Below are 15113 nucleotides of genomic sequence, written 5' to 3'. Positions count from 1 at the left end.
ACTATAAGAACACATATGAAAATATTAAAGCATTTCAAATTTTTCTTAATTAGCTTGACATGTTATAATAACACATTTTGTATATTATATTCATTCATGACACACAGACTGATATATTTCAAATGTTTATTTCTTTTAATTTTGATGATTATAACTGACAACTAAGGAAAATCCCAAATTCAGTATCTCAGAAAATTAGAATATAACTTAAGACCAATACAAAGAAAGGATTTTTTAAAATATTGGCCAACTAAAAAGTATGAAAATGAAAAGTATGAGCATGTTCAGCACTCAATACTTAAGCCTGGTTCCCACGGCAGGATAATTAGGCCGATTTTAGCCCCGATTGACACCTTCCGACAATCTTAAGGATGCTCCGATTATCGTAAAATAATCTGATCAAATATTCCTGCCGTGTGTGGTGTGTTAAGACTGCTCTCCTCTGCTCGGAAGGACGTCGGGACTGCTCCGATCTCAAATCGGGGATATCCAACATGTCGGATTTATTTGGCCCGATTTTTTCTCGTGTGTGGTGTCCCCCGAGGACAAACGATCACGCAGCCTGTGGACTGTGGCGTGTAGCCAATCAGAAAGCGAGGTGACGAAGCGGCGAGGAAGTACCTGGAAACAAAATCAAAACAGCCGGCGGCATGGCGCACCAGAAAGTCCGGTGGAGGTCGGAGATGGAGGACTTTGTCTCCACTTCTTTAACCATCGCCTTTTCTTGTTTTTCTTATGTTTTTTTTTCGTTTATAAACAAAGCACAAACTATGGCCACTGCATCCTCTTCGTCCGCCATGATTGTTTACTCTGAAGTCACGTTTGATCTCGAGGGATTTTGCGAGATTTCCTGTCTGACCTGGGAATGGTCAGGAGTCAAATCGGTTCGTGTGTGATGTGTTTGATTTTTTGATGTGTGGCTGCACACCACACACTGTACGAGCAAAACTGTTAGACCCGTGATTTTTTATCGCCGTGTGTGGGGTCTCTCAGGTTTGGAAAATCGGCCGACAATTTTAAAATCGTCCCGTGTGAACCAGGCTTTAGTTGGGGCTCCTTTTGCCTGAATTATTGCAGCAGTGCAGCGTGGCATGGAGTCGATCAGTCTCTGGCACTGCTAAGGTGTTATGAGAGCTCAGGTCGCTCTGATAGTGGCCTTCAGCTCTTCTGCGTTGTTGGGTCTTACATATCGCATCTTATTCTACACAATACCCCAAAATTTTTTTATGGAGTTAAGGTCAGGCGAGTTTGCTGGCCAATTAAGTACAGTGATACCATGGTCCTTAAACCAGGTACTGGAAGCTTTTGCACTGTGTGCAGGTGCCATGTCCTGTTGGAAAATGAAATCTGCATCTCCATAAAGTTGGTCAGCAACAGGAAGCATGAAGTGCTCTAAAACTTCCTGGTTGAACTTGACCTTTGACCTCTGAAAACACAGTGGACCAACACCAGCAGATGACATGGCACTGCATACCATCACTGACTGTGGAAACTTTACACTGGACCTCAAGAAACGTGGATTGTGTGCCTGTCCTCTCTTCCTCCAGACTCTGGGACCCTGATTTCCAAAGGAAATGCAAAATTCACCTTTATCAGAGAACATAACTGTGGACCACTCAGCAGCAGTCCAGTCCTTTTTGATGGGAGACGCTTCTGACGCTGTCTGTTGTTCAAGAGTGGCTTGACACAAGGAGTGCGACAGCTGAAACCCATGTCTTGCATACGTCTGTGCGTAGTGGTTCTTGAAGCACTGACTCCAGCTGCAGTCCACTCTTTGTGAATCTCCCCCAATTTTTTTAATGGGTTTTGTTTCACAATCCTCTCCAGGGTTTGGTTATTCCTATTGCTTGTACACTTTTTTTCTACCACATCTTTTCCTTCCCTTCACCTCTCTATTAATGTGCTTGGACACAGAGCTCTGTGAACAGCCAGCCTCTTTTGCAATTAACTTTTGTCTTGCCCTCCTTGTGCAAGGTGTCAATGGTCGTCTTTTGGACAACTGTAATTTCAAGCAGTCTTTCCCATGACTGTGTAGCCTACAGAACTAGACTGAGAGACCAAGGCTTTGCAGGTGTTTTGAGTTAGTTAGCTGATTAGAGTGTGACACCAGGTGTCTTCAATATTGAACCTTTTCACAATAATCAAATTTTCTGAGATACTGAATTTGGGATTTTCCTTAGTTGTCAGTTATAAACATCAAAATTCAAAGAAATAAACATTTCAAATATATCAGTATGTGTGTAATGAATGAATATAATATACAAGTTTCACTTTATGAATGGAATTAGTGAAATAAATCTAATTTTTGATGATATTATAATTAAATTAAATGACCAGCACCTGTATATATATATATATATATATATATATATATATATTTACATTTATTCATTTAGCAGACGCTTTTATCCAATGCGACTTACAGATGAGGACAGTGGAAGCAATCAAAAACAACAACAAGAGCAATGATATATAAGTGCTATAACAAGTCTCAGTTAGGTTAACACAGTACACATAGCATGGGATTTTAAATAATATAATATAAAGAAAACAGATATTTTATAGAATTTTATAGAATAAAAAAATAGAAAAATAAAGAATAGAGCAAGCTAGTGTTAGAGGTCTTTACACATACACACACACACATACAATTGCATAATTAATGAAAAGAAAATAGAATATAAAAAGATTAGAAAGGTAGGTAGATTTTTTTAAAGAATAGAATTAGAATAGTGAGTGTTAAAGTTAGAGGGTCAAATAAAGATGGAAGAGATGGATTTTAAGCCGATTCTTGAAGATGGCTAAGGACTCAGCTGCCCGGATTGAGTTGGGGAGGTCATTCCTCCAGGAGGGAATATATATATATATTCAAAAACATGTTTCAAAAGTTTCAAAAACATGATGTCAGTAAAAATAGTCTTTAAAAAAAGTAATTATTTTATTATTAAATTCATTAAAAGTGACAAAGACATTGATTGCAATGTTTTGAAATATTTATATTTCAAGTAAATGCTGTTCTTTCTATTCATCAAAGAATCCTGAAAAAAAATTAAGTATGTATAAAAAAGTAAAAAATTTATAATGGTTTACACAAACAAATTAAATAGCACAAATGTTTTCAACATGTTTTCAAAAAAAATAAAAATGAGCATCAAATCAGCATATTAGAATGCAATTTGAAGGTAATTCTAAAAACATTTTAAAAAATGAATAAAAAAGTTGCTGGTTAAAAATTCCAGCTTTTCCAACAGGAATAAATTACATTTTAAAATATATATTAAAAATATTTTAAAATGTAATCATATTTTAAAATATTACTTGTCAAACATTTTTAAAAATTACTTTAATCAAACTAATGTAGCATTGGTTAATAAGAAACTTATTGGAAAAAATCTTAAAAACTCCAGACCTTTGACCAATAGTGTAACTCATTACTAACCCTAACACAGTGAAGACACATAGAAAAATAGCCTTTAATGTCAACAGCTTTTAAAAACAAGAATTGCACACATTATTTAAGCATATTATAGTACAACCAAGGGAATGTGAAATTTTACAGGGAACATCAACAACAGGTAAGATAGCTGTATGAATTTCTGAGGTAAAGTTTTACATCACATGATATGGGGATGATAAATGTACAAATGCATGCCATGTTTATTTTATGCATCTAATGTCTTTGTTTGGATGACTTTAAGTCCTCAGATCTGGGGTACAAGTAGCTGTCCTCTGTCTCTTCTGTGTAACCATGTTAAGTACCAGTATTTTTCAACAATTTTTAACAAGGCAAAATGACGAATACCTGTACTGTGTTGTACCTGTGTTGATTACATTTTTAGTTTGGTTACCATACATTTAATGAATTTGCTCTCTTAAAAACAAAGGTTCCCATAAGGGGTTTTCACAGTGATGCCACTGAAGAACCAATCTGAGTTCCTAAAATAACTTTTTAGTGGACAGTTCTTTTATAAGGAACTTTTTTTTCTTAGTGTGAAAAGCATTTTAATAATCTAAAGAAACTTTTTCCACTATAAAGAATGTTCCTTGCAATGGAAAGGTTCTGCGAATGTTAAAGGTTCTTCAAGAAACCATTGATTCCAATAAAGAGTGTATTACTGTTCGTTTTTGAAGAAAGCTCAGAGAACATGATGCATACAGTACCCACACTGAGTGCCTGATGCTGCTGATGGAAAAAGTAGTCATCTACAGTGGGTGCTGAGATGATCAGAAGTCTTCGTTTAGACAAAATTCACACATAATATTCAGAACAATTGGAATGATAAGTAATCATAGTTTAAAACATTGGGAAACTCATGGTGTTTACCTCAGGAGCGAGCTCTCCTCCTGATTGTTCGTTTCGGCTTTAGAGCAGGGTAATGGAGCTATTCTCTTCTTTTCCTTCTCAGACTGACGTGATGGAAAGCTGTTGATGTGATCCAGTAAATCTGAAGGGGCTGTTGGCTTATTGAAAACCCTGTTAAGCTAAAACCACAAGATATATGCCTTTGATTCGGTAGTCTTTCAAAGTCATTTTGAATTAGAAGAAAAGGAAGTGTTCTTATTTTGGGCCTCAGGTCATATTCAGTCGACACCATTGAGAAGTTTTTGGAGTCCAGCCCATATTCTCTGCAGATCTCGCTGATTAACTCAGGGTTTCTGAGCTTTTCTGGCAGGGATGCTTGTGGAGGCTCTGAACCTTTCAAAAAGAGCATTGTGCATTTTGATTTTAATTTTGCATCGCAATAAGTGCAGCACAAATTCAGAAGCTTTAGAGCTGAGTATAATAAATAATAATTGTTCTTCATTTTAACAATCTGAATATCGACTGCACAGCAAAACAAATATGACCCAATCACGAACAAATTACTCTTATGAAGTGGATCTTTTTAGTGAATCAAAAACTAGCGAAAAGTCTTGTTCAGTTAACAAACAAATGACTCTTATGAACTGGAGCTTTTTAGTGAATCAAAAACTAGTGAAACGTCTGGTTCAGTTAAAAGGGTCATATGATTCTTTTTTTAAAGATCATTATTTTGTGTATTTGGTGTAACAGAATATGTTGACATGGTTTAATGTTCAAAAAAACACATTATTTTTCAAATACTGTACATTATTGTAGGTCCTCTATGCCCCGCCTCTCTCAAATGGGTCGTTTTCTACAAAAAGTCCCTCCTTCTGACAAGTGCAGCCTGCTCTGATTGGCCAACTGACCCAGTGCATTGTGATTGGCCGAACACCGCATGCACTCATCGGAAATGTAGCCCTAGCCCTTTTCCATAATCGCGAGCTTCATCTTTCAAAATAAATGTAAAGACAGTTAATAATGTCCTTAGTTTTACCATCAGTTCAAGCCCGAATAGCCAAACCTCTGCATTTGAACAGTCAATAGCAAATACTTAAACTAATAACAAAGATACTTACAGTAGTTGATTCAGAAGCACCAGATTGTCGTAGCAAAGTCAGAATTACCTCCTCTCTAGGTTCATGAAACGGTCATCCATGAAATGCATTGCTGTTCTGTTATAAGTAGTCGTAAAGATTCCTAAATGCATCTACTTCCACCTAGATACACACATCATCTCCCTGACATGGCTGCTTCAACGTATTCTTTCTTTGCGTGAACATTTGAGCGTCATTACGCAAATATTTCCACTTAGTGACGTAGACATGTGGGAGCATGTCTGAACGAGTCGTTTTAGGGGGGCGTGGCAGATTCGTAACTTTTATAAAGAATATCTCTTTGGATTTGAGACTTTAGTCTTTGTAACTTCTTCATGCACCAAAAGCCTGTAACACTCCAAAGAGAAAGGAAAAATAGAAATCGCATCATGACCCTTTAATGAACAAATGACTCTTATGAAGTGGATCTTTTTAGTGAATCAAAAACTAGCGAAAAGTCTGGTTCAGTTAACAAACAAATGACTCTTTTGAGTTGGTTCTTTTACAGTAAGTGAATAAATAACATTCAATGCAGCAAGTGTGGGTTCAATTCATGAACAAATGACTCTTCAGAGGGAACTTTGTATTCACACCCAGTTTTAATAAGCTTCATAAATATTTTCACAAGTTATTTACTTAAAAATGTGCCAAAATGTGTTTATACATTTGAATTAGCTTATTGGTAGTGTTGAATGTGCAGCGTAGGATTAGGTTCTGAACCCATGATGGACAGCACTGAGACCTTTCTTTGAGAAAAGGCACAGCTATGTAGCTCCTTATCATCTCTCTGTTTAACCACATCAACTCTGGGGACCCACCGGTGGGTCCAATATTGCATATGCCTAATTCTCAAAAAATTAAAATAACAGCTGAAGTGGTTAATATAGTGACTTGAGACATCACTTGGGGATTAAATCACCTATGCCAAAAAATAAAAAAATAATCCACAATAATCAGATACAGTCTTCTGTGGAGAGCTGCAAATAGGCTTGGGATCTTCTTAACAATCAAGTACTTACAAGGAGTCTTCTTCTCCCTTTGAGGTTTTTCATGAAGTCTTTGAGTGTTGCCTGTCCTCATCATCTGCATCTCGTTGTGATTTCCTCCTCCCTCCTTTGCCATTTTTCTTCTTGCCATCCTTTCCTTTGCCTTTCTTTTTAGAGCTTGAATGGTCAACGGTTTGTTCTCCTTTGAACGGCTCATTGAGGGTGTCAAAAATAGATTTTGCACTCACATGTGTTTTATCTGCTTCCAAAGCTTTTTTCACTTCTGTTACCGACTCTGGGTGTCTGTCACTATCTGGAGTTTTCTTCTGGTCATCGAGCATCAGCTTCTCGTTTCCTCTAGATCCAGATTTAAAATCTTCTTTATCTGATAGTATGCTGTCTCCTGAGCTATCTGTCATTTTACGGATACAAATCATGAATGTCCACTCAAAATATCTTGATCTTTGTTTCTCAATGTTGCCTTTTCATCTAGACGTATCTTCTGTGTGAGGAAGATGGATGTGGAATTCACATGCCTCTGTAGGCTGAAGGTCCTACGCTTCCTGGAACCCTGTTTATTCACCATTATCCTCTTCTTTGTGATCTTGCATTTTACTGGTAACCTCTTTCTTTTTACTGGTGACCTTCTCCAACTTTGGCACATGCAGCTGATCGAAGACCTCAAGAATGGCCTCAACACGAACCGGGTAAGAAAATCTATCACTAACCCTCATGTTCTTTTTCAGAATCAGCATGGAGAAGGTATGGTCCTCCAGCTCAAGGAAATGGAGAAGTTTGCTTACCATTTAAGAGTCCATGGCCTCCACAGTGGCTTCTCCTTGCAAGGTTGTCTGTTGGATTTTGCCTTCCATCATGGCATTCTGAATAACAGTGACGATGAGCGTGTCTCTCTCAGCCAAGCAAAAGTTCAGTCCTTCAGACTCCTGGATCTGCTTCTCCATCATACGCTGATATTTGTCACTTTGTGATGGTGCGGTGATCACCCACAGGTGTTGTTTCCCGGCAAAATCAGCCAAGAAGTCTCTCGGGAGCCCCATTTGACCCAACGTCCTCCTTGGGAGTTGCAGGGCCACTTTGATTCTTCCCTTGGTGTTTTTTCTTGCCTCCTTTTGAAGAAAGCACCGGGCTGTGTATCCAGTGCACCAACAGAAGTAGAAAGATCCACAGACGAGACATATCAAGACTTCACACTTTTCACTAACCAACAGAGTGAGGAGGCAGAGAGAGAAATAGCAGCTTCTGGTTCACATTTGTGTTGACCACGTTACAGGAAACTTCAAAGCAATGTTGAGCTGTGTGGCATGCGGAGCAGCTTCTTGCGTCTCACAACTTTGTGTCTGCATGGAGGAAGAGCTGCTGTAGGAGAAGAATGAAAGGGCAGGATGAAACCCAACCCCTTCACAACTTCAGTGTGACTTGATCTTAGTTGTCAACATTTAACACTTTGGCTGCTGCTTTAGTGGAAAATATCATTGCAGATTATATCTTGACAGTTTTAGTTCAGTTTCTGAAGGTCAGTATACAATAGTCAATAAGTAACAGACATTTTTATATTAATTCACTAAGGCAACCCAGTCTTTGTCAATCTCAATGCATCTGCAAAACAGACATCAAAACTATGATGATTAGGACCAGAAAAAAAATCACATTTCTTGTCATGAGGCTAACCAACATGCAAATCTACTAAACTAAAAAAGCATGTCAAATAAGCAAATAGATCTAATAATGCTGTGACACTGTAAAATATATTTCTTATTAATACACTGAAATTAGTCATTTGCTTAAAGAAATGCATGTCCATCCCCATGATATTATCAGCTAGGAAGTGAAAGAAAAGTCTGAAAGTGTAAAGCTAACATTTTTAGATAGAAACTGTAGATAGCAAAGTTATTTATGCTCAGGGTGACTGAAAAATAAGATATTATATGTGATCCAAACATAAAATAAAACATGTTAAACATTGTCCCTTTTAAACAGTCTTTTGACAGTAACATTTAAATGTACATTAAAACATATAAATAGCATTATAATGCATAGCATTATACAAGAGAACTATAAATAATGTGGACTATAAATAAAGCATTGTTTTAATTAATGCTTTGGATTTTTATTTGGAATATAGTGCAAAGCTTTAATTTTTTTTTTCAGCTGTGAGATGAATTGCAAGAAGTGGCCGTAGCAATCTGGGTTGGAGTTAATGCTTTACAGTCATGGTGCACAGACATTCCACAGATGGATTTAGTTGAACAGGAACATAAGAGAGACAAAGAGGAAACTTGAAACAGCACCAGCCAGTGCTGATAGAACAGATGCAAATGGTGTATTCAATGCAAAAGTTTATTTAATTATAATTGTTTTTTTATTATTAAAATGTTCATGTACATTTCAAGATTGTTTAAACCACTGTTACTTGTTGAATTGTTTTAATTTATTATTACTGTCCAAGTGTTTATCATTGTTATTGCTCTGCTGTTAAACTGTTAATTGTGGACATGCATTTCTTTAAGCAAATTACTAATTTCAGTGTATTAATAAGAAATATATTTTACAGTGTCACAGCATTATTAAATCTATTTGCCATGCCTTGAATTCCACTCACTAACCAGTTAAGATTGTACATTGTTCAAAAAAACAATGCTCACAAAAAAACTTAATCAGGTCAAAAATTGTGTGGTTTGGGGATTTTGTATAGCTTGTAAACAGACTGGATGTAGAATTGTAATGGAACAATGCACACTGCGGCAGTAAATCAAGAACCTAGTCATCTGGGTCTGCATTATCAAAATTTGTTATATGTTTTTCTTTTATTTTTTATGTGAGTGTTTTAAGTATTGTCCTTGTATACTACCGCCCTCTGCTGGACATGTGAATCTCTGCGTCCAGAAAGTCAAAGATCAGAGATTTTGGTTTAATATTACTGCTTTCCAATTAACTTAACAAAAATAAATAAAAAACAAAATATAAGTTATATATAAACAATATGTTATATATATATATATATATATATATATATATATATATATATATATATATATATATATATATATATATATATATATATATATATATATATATATATATATATATATATATATATATATTAGTTAACTTATCAGTTACATAAATATTTTATATATTATTTAAATTTGTGTGTACTCCCAAAAATAAATGATGATAAATCTGAGTTTACTCTGGTCACAGCTGGGATTCTTGTGACCTCTCACTAATTAAAACTGTAATCATTTAAGTGTTAAATAGTTCATCTTTTGCCCTTCCTCTCTTTGTCTGTCAGTCTTTTGACCAGGTTTTCAATTGAATTAATTGTCTTAATTTGAGCACACACATTAGAAGAATCCATGTACTATGTGTGTGATGGTTATTTATATGTTTTGAACATATGTTCAAGTTTATTATAAGTTTTTTTCTGTTCGTAAGAACATGTTGGTGTACATGAGAACAAGTTGAGAACTTGTCTGTAATTTCTATGCTATGTTGGGAATTGCAATGTTCTATTTGACAGTGCTTATGAATGCTTTTATAAAGAGTTTTTCTCAGAAGAATGTATTGAAATTCCTGTTTAAATATGTTTGAATTAGGGCTGGTAAGCAATTAAAAATTTAATCTAATTAATTACATGATGTGGTGATTAATTAATCTAATTAATTGCACATCAGATTTGGAGAAATTACTCTGAAAAGATAATTTAAAGTCATTGTTGTGCAAAGCATCAAACAGGCATTACAAAAAGCAGGTTTAGTAAGAAATATTCTGTTTGATAAAATTGATTACATATAGTATACTCTTTTGGACCATGTGAGTAAATTATGACAGAATTGTCATTTTTGGTTGGGTGAACTATAACTTTAATAATATATTTTCTTAATTTTATTATTATTAGTATGAGAAAACAAGAAAATCAGAAAACAAGAAAATCCCGCACATATCAACTTGCAAAACAATAAAAACTACTTTAATAGCAACGTTTCGATCGAATGATCTTCAAACGTTGCTATTAAAGTATTTTTTATTGATTTGCAAGTTGATAGTATGGGGGATTTTCTTGTTTTCTCATATTTTGACTATATCAGTCTTTTTTCCTACGCACCTATGACCTACAGGTGTGCGATGCTAATTGATCATTAATAATAAACTTAAACTGCCAGTAGGTGGTGGTAAATTTATTCATTCGTTTGATTCGTTCAAATGCCTGATTCATTCAGGAGTGAAGTGAAGGGTTCTTTATGGATGGTTCATTGAATCATTAGACTTGTTCGACTTGAAGCAGGCATAGACAGTAAAGGAAGCAGGTCATCACCATCAGACCGATCGGTGTGTTACATCAAAGAACCGCAAGAACTTAGAGAGCAGACGACTCCTTGTGCTTTTGAATCGCTCTCGTGGTAGCCTACTTCGATGTCATACACCGGTCAGTCTGTGCAGCGCCACAACCAACGCATCCGCCAATGGTTCAATGGGCAAAATAATCAAATGAAGTATCAAGAAGTATCAAGGCATTCACTGTCTCTATCATCTTTCCCTTAATCGCCCTCTCTCTCACTCTGCACATTGAGTTTCTCTACAATATGAAATAAGCACTTTCAATAATCTATATTAATTATGCAGCCATCAGTTGTATGTCCCAATGATCACAGTCCTACTACTGATGACCTTATAAATCATAAAAGCACATATTTTTCTAAGAGTATAGCCAGTTATGACATGTTTAGTTTTGCTTATAGCTTAAACTTTACCTGAAGGTTCCTGCTCTGACTCAAAAGCTGAACTGTCCACCCTCTCTTGTTCAAAGCAGGAGCACTAGCAGCACTAGTGCTACTGTTGCTTCCTTCGTCACCTTCAAAATAAATAAGCATTGTACACTAGGCTGCATATTGTAGGCTAGAAATGGAAAATCTATTTCTGGTCAATTTTGGCACAAAAAAAATACTGTATCCCCATATGTCAAACAGTGTGCTAGTTTGTCATTAAGATGCTCTTTTAAAACATCTATCATTATATACATTTGTAATATATATATATATATATATATATATATATATATATATATATATATATATATATATATATATATATATACACAACCCGAATTCCGGAAAACTTGGGACGTTTTTTAAATTTTAATAAAATGAAAACTAAAAGACTTTCAAATCACATGAGCCAATATTTTATTCACAATAGAACATAGATAACATAGCAAATGTTTAAACTGAGAAAGTTTACAATTTTATGCACAAAATGAGCTCATTTCAATTTTGATTTCTGCTACAGGTCTCAAAATAGTTGGGACGGGGCATGTTTACCATGGTGTAGCATCTCCTTTTCTTTTCAAAACAGTTTGAAGACGTCTGGGCATTGAGGCTATGAGTTGCTGGAGTTTTGCTGTTGGAATTTGGTCCCATTCTTGCCTTATATAGATTTCCAGCTGCTGAAGAGTTTGTGGTCGTCTTTGACGTATTTTTCGTTTAATGATGCGCCAAAGGTTCTCTATAGGTGAAAGATCTAGACTGCAGGCAGGCCAGGTTAGCACCCGGACTCTTCTACGACGAAGCCATGCTGTTGTTATAGCTGCAGTATGTGGTTTTGCATTGTCCTGCTGAAATAAACAAGGCCTTCCCTGAAATAGACGTTGTTTGGAGGGAAGCATATGTTGCTCTAAAACCTTTATATACCTTTCAGCATTCACAGAGCCTTCCAAAACATGCAAGCTGCCCATACCGTATGCACTTATGCACCCCCATACCATCAGAGATGCTGGCTTTTGAACTGAACGCTGATTACATGCTGGAAGGTCTCCCTCCTCTTTAGCACGGAGGACACGGCGTCCGTGATTTCCAACAAGAATGTCAAATTTGGACTCGTCTGACCATAAAACACTATTCCACTTTGAAATAGTCCATTTTAAATGAGCCTTGGCCCACAGGACACGACGGCGCTTCTGGACCATGTTCACATATGGCTTCCTTTTTGCATGATAGAGCTTTAGTTGGCATCTGCTGATGGCACGGCGGATTGTGTTTACCGACAGTGGTTTCTGAAAGTATTCCTGGGCCCATTTAGTAATGTCATTGACACAATCATGCCGATGAGTGATGCAGTGTCGTCTGAGCGCCCGAAGACCACGGGCATCCAATAAAGGTCTCCGGCCTTGTCCCTTACACACAGAGATTTCTCCAGTTTCTCTGAATCTTTTGATGATGTTATGCACTGTAGATGATGAGATTTGCAAAGCCTTTGCAATTTGACGTTGAGGAACATTGTTTTTAAAGTTTTCCACAATTTTTTTACGCAGTCTTTCACAGATTGGAGAGCCTCTGCCCATCTTTACTTCTGAGAGACTCTGCTTCTCTAAGACAAAGCTTTTATAGCTAATCATGTTACAGACCTGATATCAATTAACTTAATTAATCACTAGATGTTCTCCCAGCTGAATCTTTTCAAAACTGCTTGCTTTTTTAGCCATTTGTTGCCCCCGTGCCAACTTTTTTGAGACCTGTAGCAGGCATTAAATTTTAAATGAGCTAATTAAGTGGATAAAAGTGTAAAATTTCTCAGTTTAAACATTTGCTACGTTATCTATGTTCTATTGTGAATAAAATATTGGCTCATGTGATTTGAAATTCCTTTAGTTTTCATTTTATTAAAATTTAAAAAACGTCCCAACTTTTCCGGAATTCGGGTTGTAATTATTTTTATTTTTTAAATAGATTTTATCTATTGTAAGTCGCTTTGAATGAAAGCGTCTTTCTGCCAAATGATTATGTAAATATTAGGGTGGAACAGTTCAACTTTTTCACAGTTCGGTTTGTTTCACGGTTTTAGAGTCACGGTTTCGGTACCATTGTATGTGCTATGTTTATGGAAAAACTATCCTTTCAAAAAATATATATATATTATCATATTATTAAGAATATTCTAACTACAAGCAACAGCACAAATAAAAACAATAGAGTAAAGATACAAATAAAATAAACTGACTTTCAGGTTTTTTTTAGGTATGTCTTGCATTTGTTTTTAGGTACAGAAATTATGTAATTATGTACAAGCATAAATGGCTGCCCACTGCTCCGGATGTGTGTTCACAGTGTGTGTGTGTGTGTGTTCACTGCTCTGTGTGTGTGCCCTTTGGATGGGTTAAATGCAGAGCATGAATTCTGAGTATAAGTCACCATACTTGGCTGAATGTCATGTCACTTATAACAACATTGCATTTTGGACTATAAATTAAAGATTATTCTTTATTAAAGTAAAAAAAGCTTTTTAATCAAGAGCAGTGAGTGATTTCTTTGTTGTTGCCGTTTGATTAATATAAAGACTGTCACTTTAAGAGAAAGCACTGATCCAGTGTTCGTATTAGTATTGAACAAGAGTGAATAATTTGTAGAGGTTTTTTTCATCGCTGTTGTTGTAATGTCTGGGAATCCAGAATGCGCATGCATCAACAGAAACATATATTATTTGAACCCTGTTTGTTTTACGTGTTATTTATAGTAAACCATATTACAGATGCTTTGTCAGATTTAAGTTGAACAGCGGTTCCAGCACGTGTCGAACCGTGTGTGGTAAACTGAACGGTTCGGTTTTTTCAGAGAACCGTCCCATCCCTAGTAAATATAAATGTAATTCTGACCGATTTGCTGCGCAACTTGCTGCGTCTGTGGCCAGGGCTTTTGTCCATTTTATATGTTCCGTCTCTGCTCCTCCTTTTTTTCCTCCATTTTGCTCCATTTTTTGCGCGAATTTTCTAAGATAAAGCCTGCCTCTGGATATAGCCAATTGGGCAGTGCTTTGTTGATGTTTGGTCATGTTGTGGTGTCATTTTCACTCCGCGATCGCCTGATTTGTGGATTCATAAGACCGTCGATTAATTCGCAGTTGCATACCAGCCTATCGCACGTCAGCCTGACGTCAGAATGACCGTCAGGTCACCGGGAAATGTCTCGGTGCTCCCGATGGCCAGTCCGCCCCTGCACCATACTGTAATAAAACATTTAAATGAACACACATCATTGTAATTAAAGGGATACTCCTCCCCAAATGAAAATTGTGTCATTAATCTCTTACCCCCATGTCATTCCAAACCCGTAAAAGCTTAATTTTTCTTCTGAACACAATTTAAGTTCCCTTTGGTCACTTTGATGCTGCGGTGACGTCACCGTATGGGAACACCTCTCGGTGTGACGAATGTCTGAAGCCCTACACCATCCCGCCAATCCTATTGGCCAAATAACGCTTGGCACCGCCCTACGCATGCATACGCATCATATACCTGAGTGCATATACCAGATTTAACCAAACAGTTGGTTTGTCACGATCGATCTGAAGGATGCATATTTTCATTTTCAGATCATCAAGAGACACAGTAAGTTCCTCTGATTCGCTTTAGAGGGCAAAGCGTATCAATACTGTGTTCTTCTTTCGGCTTAGCCTTGGCTCATCGAGTATTTTCTAAACGCATGGACGCAGTTCTGGCCCCGTTGCGGCTCCAGGGCGTTCGTGTATTGAATTGCCTGGACAAATGGCTGGAGTTAGCACAATCGCAGACTCAAGCACACTCCCATCGGGATCTTGTGCTAATCATCTAAACAGCCTGGGCTTATGCACAAATTTCTAGAAGAGTGTTTTAATTCCCTCTCAGCGGATAACCTTCTG

General features: G+C 36.6%; 1 protein-coding gene and 1 pseudogene across 1 annotated transcript in view; both read right to left on the bottom strand.

The window, feature by feature from the left end:
* LOC132130696 (FYN-binding protein 1-like) overlaps positions 1 to 15113 on the bottom strand; it is a 43916-nt gene that overhangs the window by 11926 nt on the left and 16877 nt on the right. The gene's annotated exons all lie outside the window — the stretch shown is intronic.
* LOC132130295 (uncharacterized) lies at positions 4321 to 7622 on the bottom strand (annotated as a pseudogene).

The sequence above is a fragment of the Carassius carassius genome, chromosome 47 (genome assembly GCF_963082965.1).
Source record: "Carassius carassius chromosome 47, fCarCar2.1, whole genome shotgun sequence".
Taxonomy (NCBI): Eukaryota; Metazoa; Chordata; class Actinopteri; order Cypriniformes; family Cyprinidae; genus Carassius; species Carassius carassius.
The sequence above is the reverse complement of the archived record's forward strand: the minus strand, read 5'-3'. Positions and strand labels throughout refer to the sequence as shown.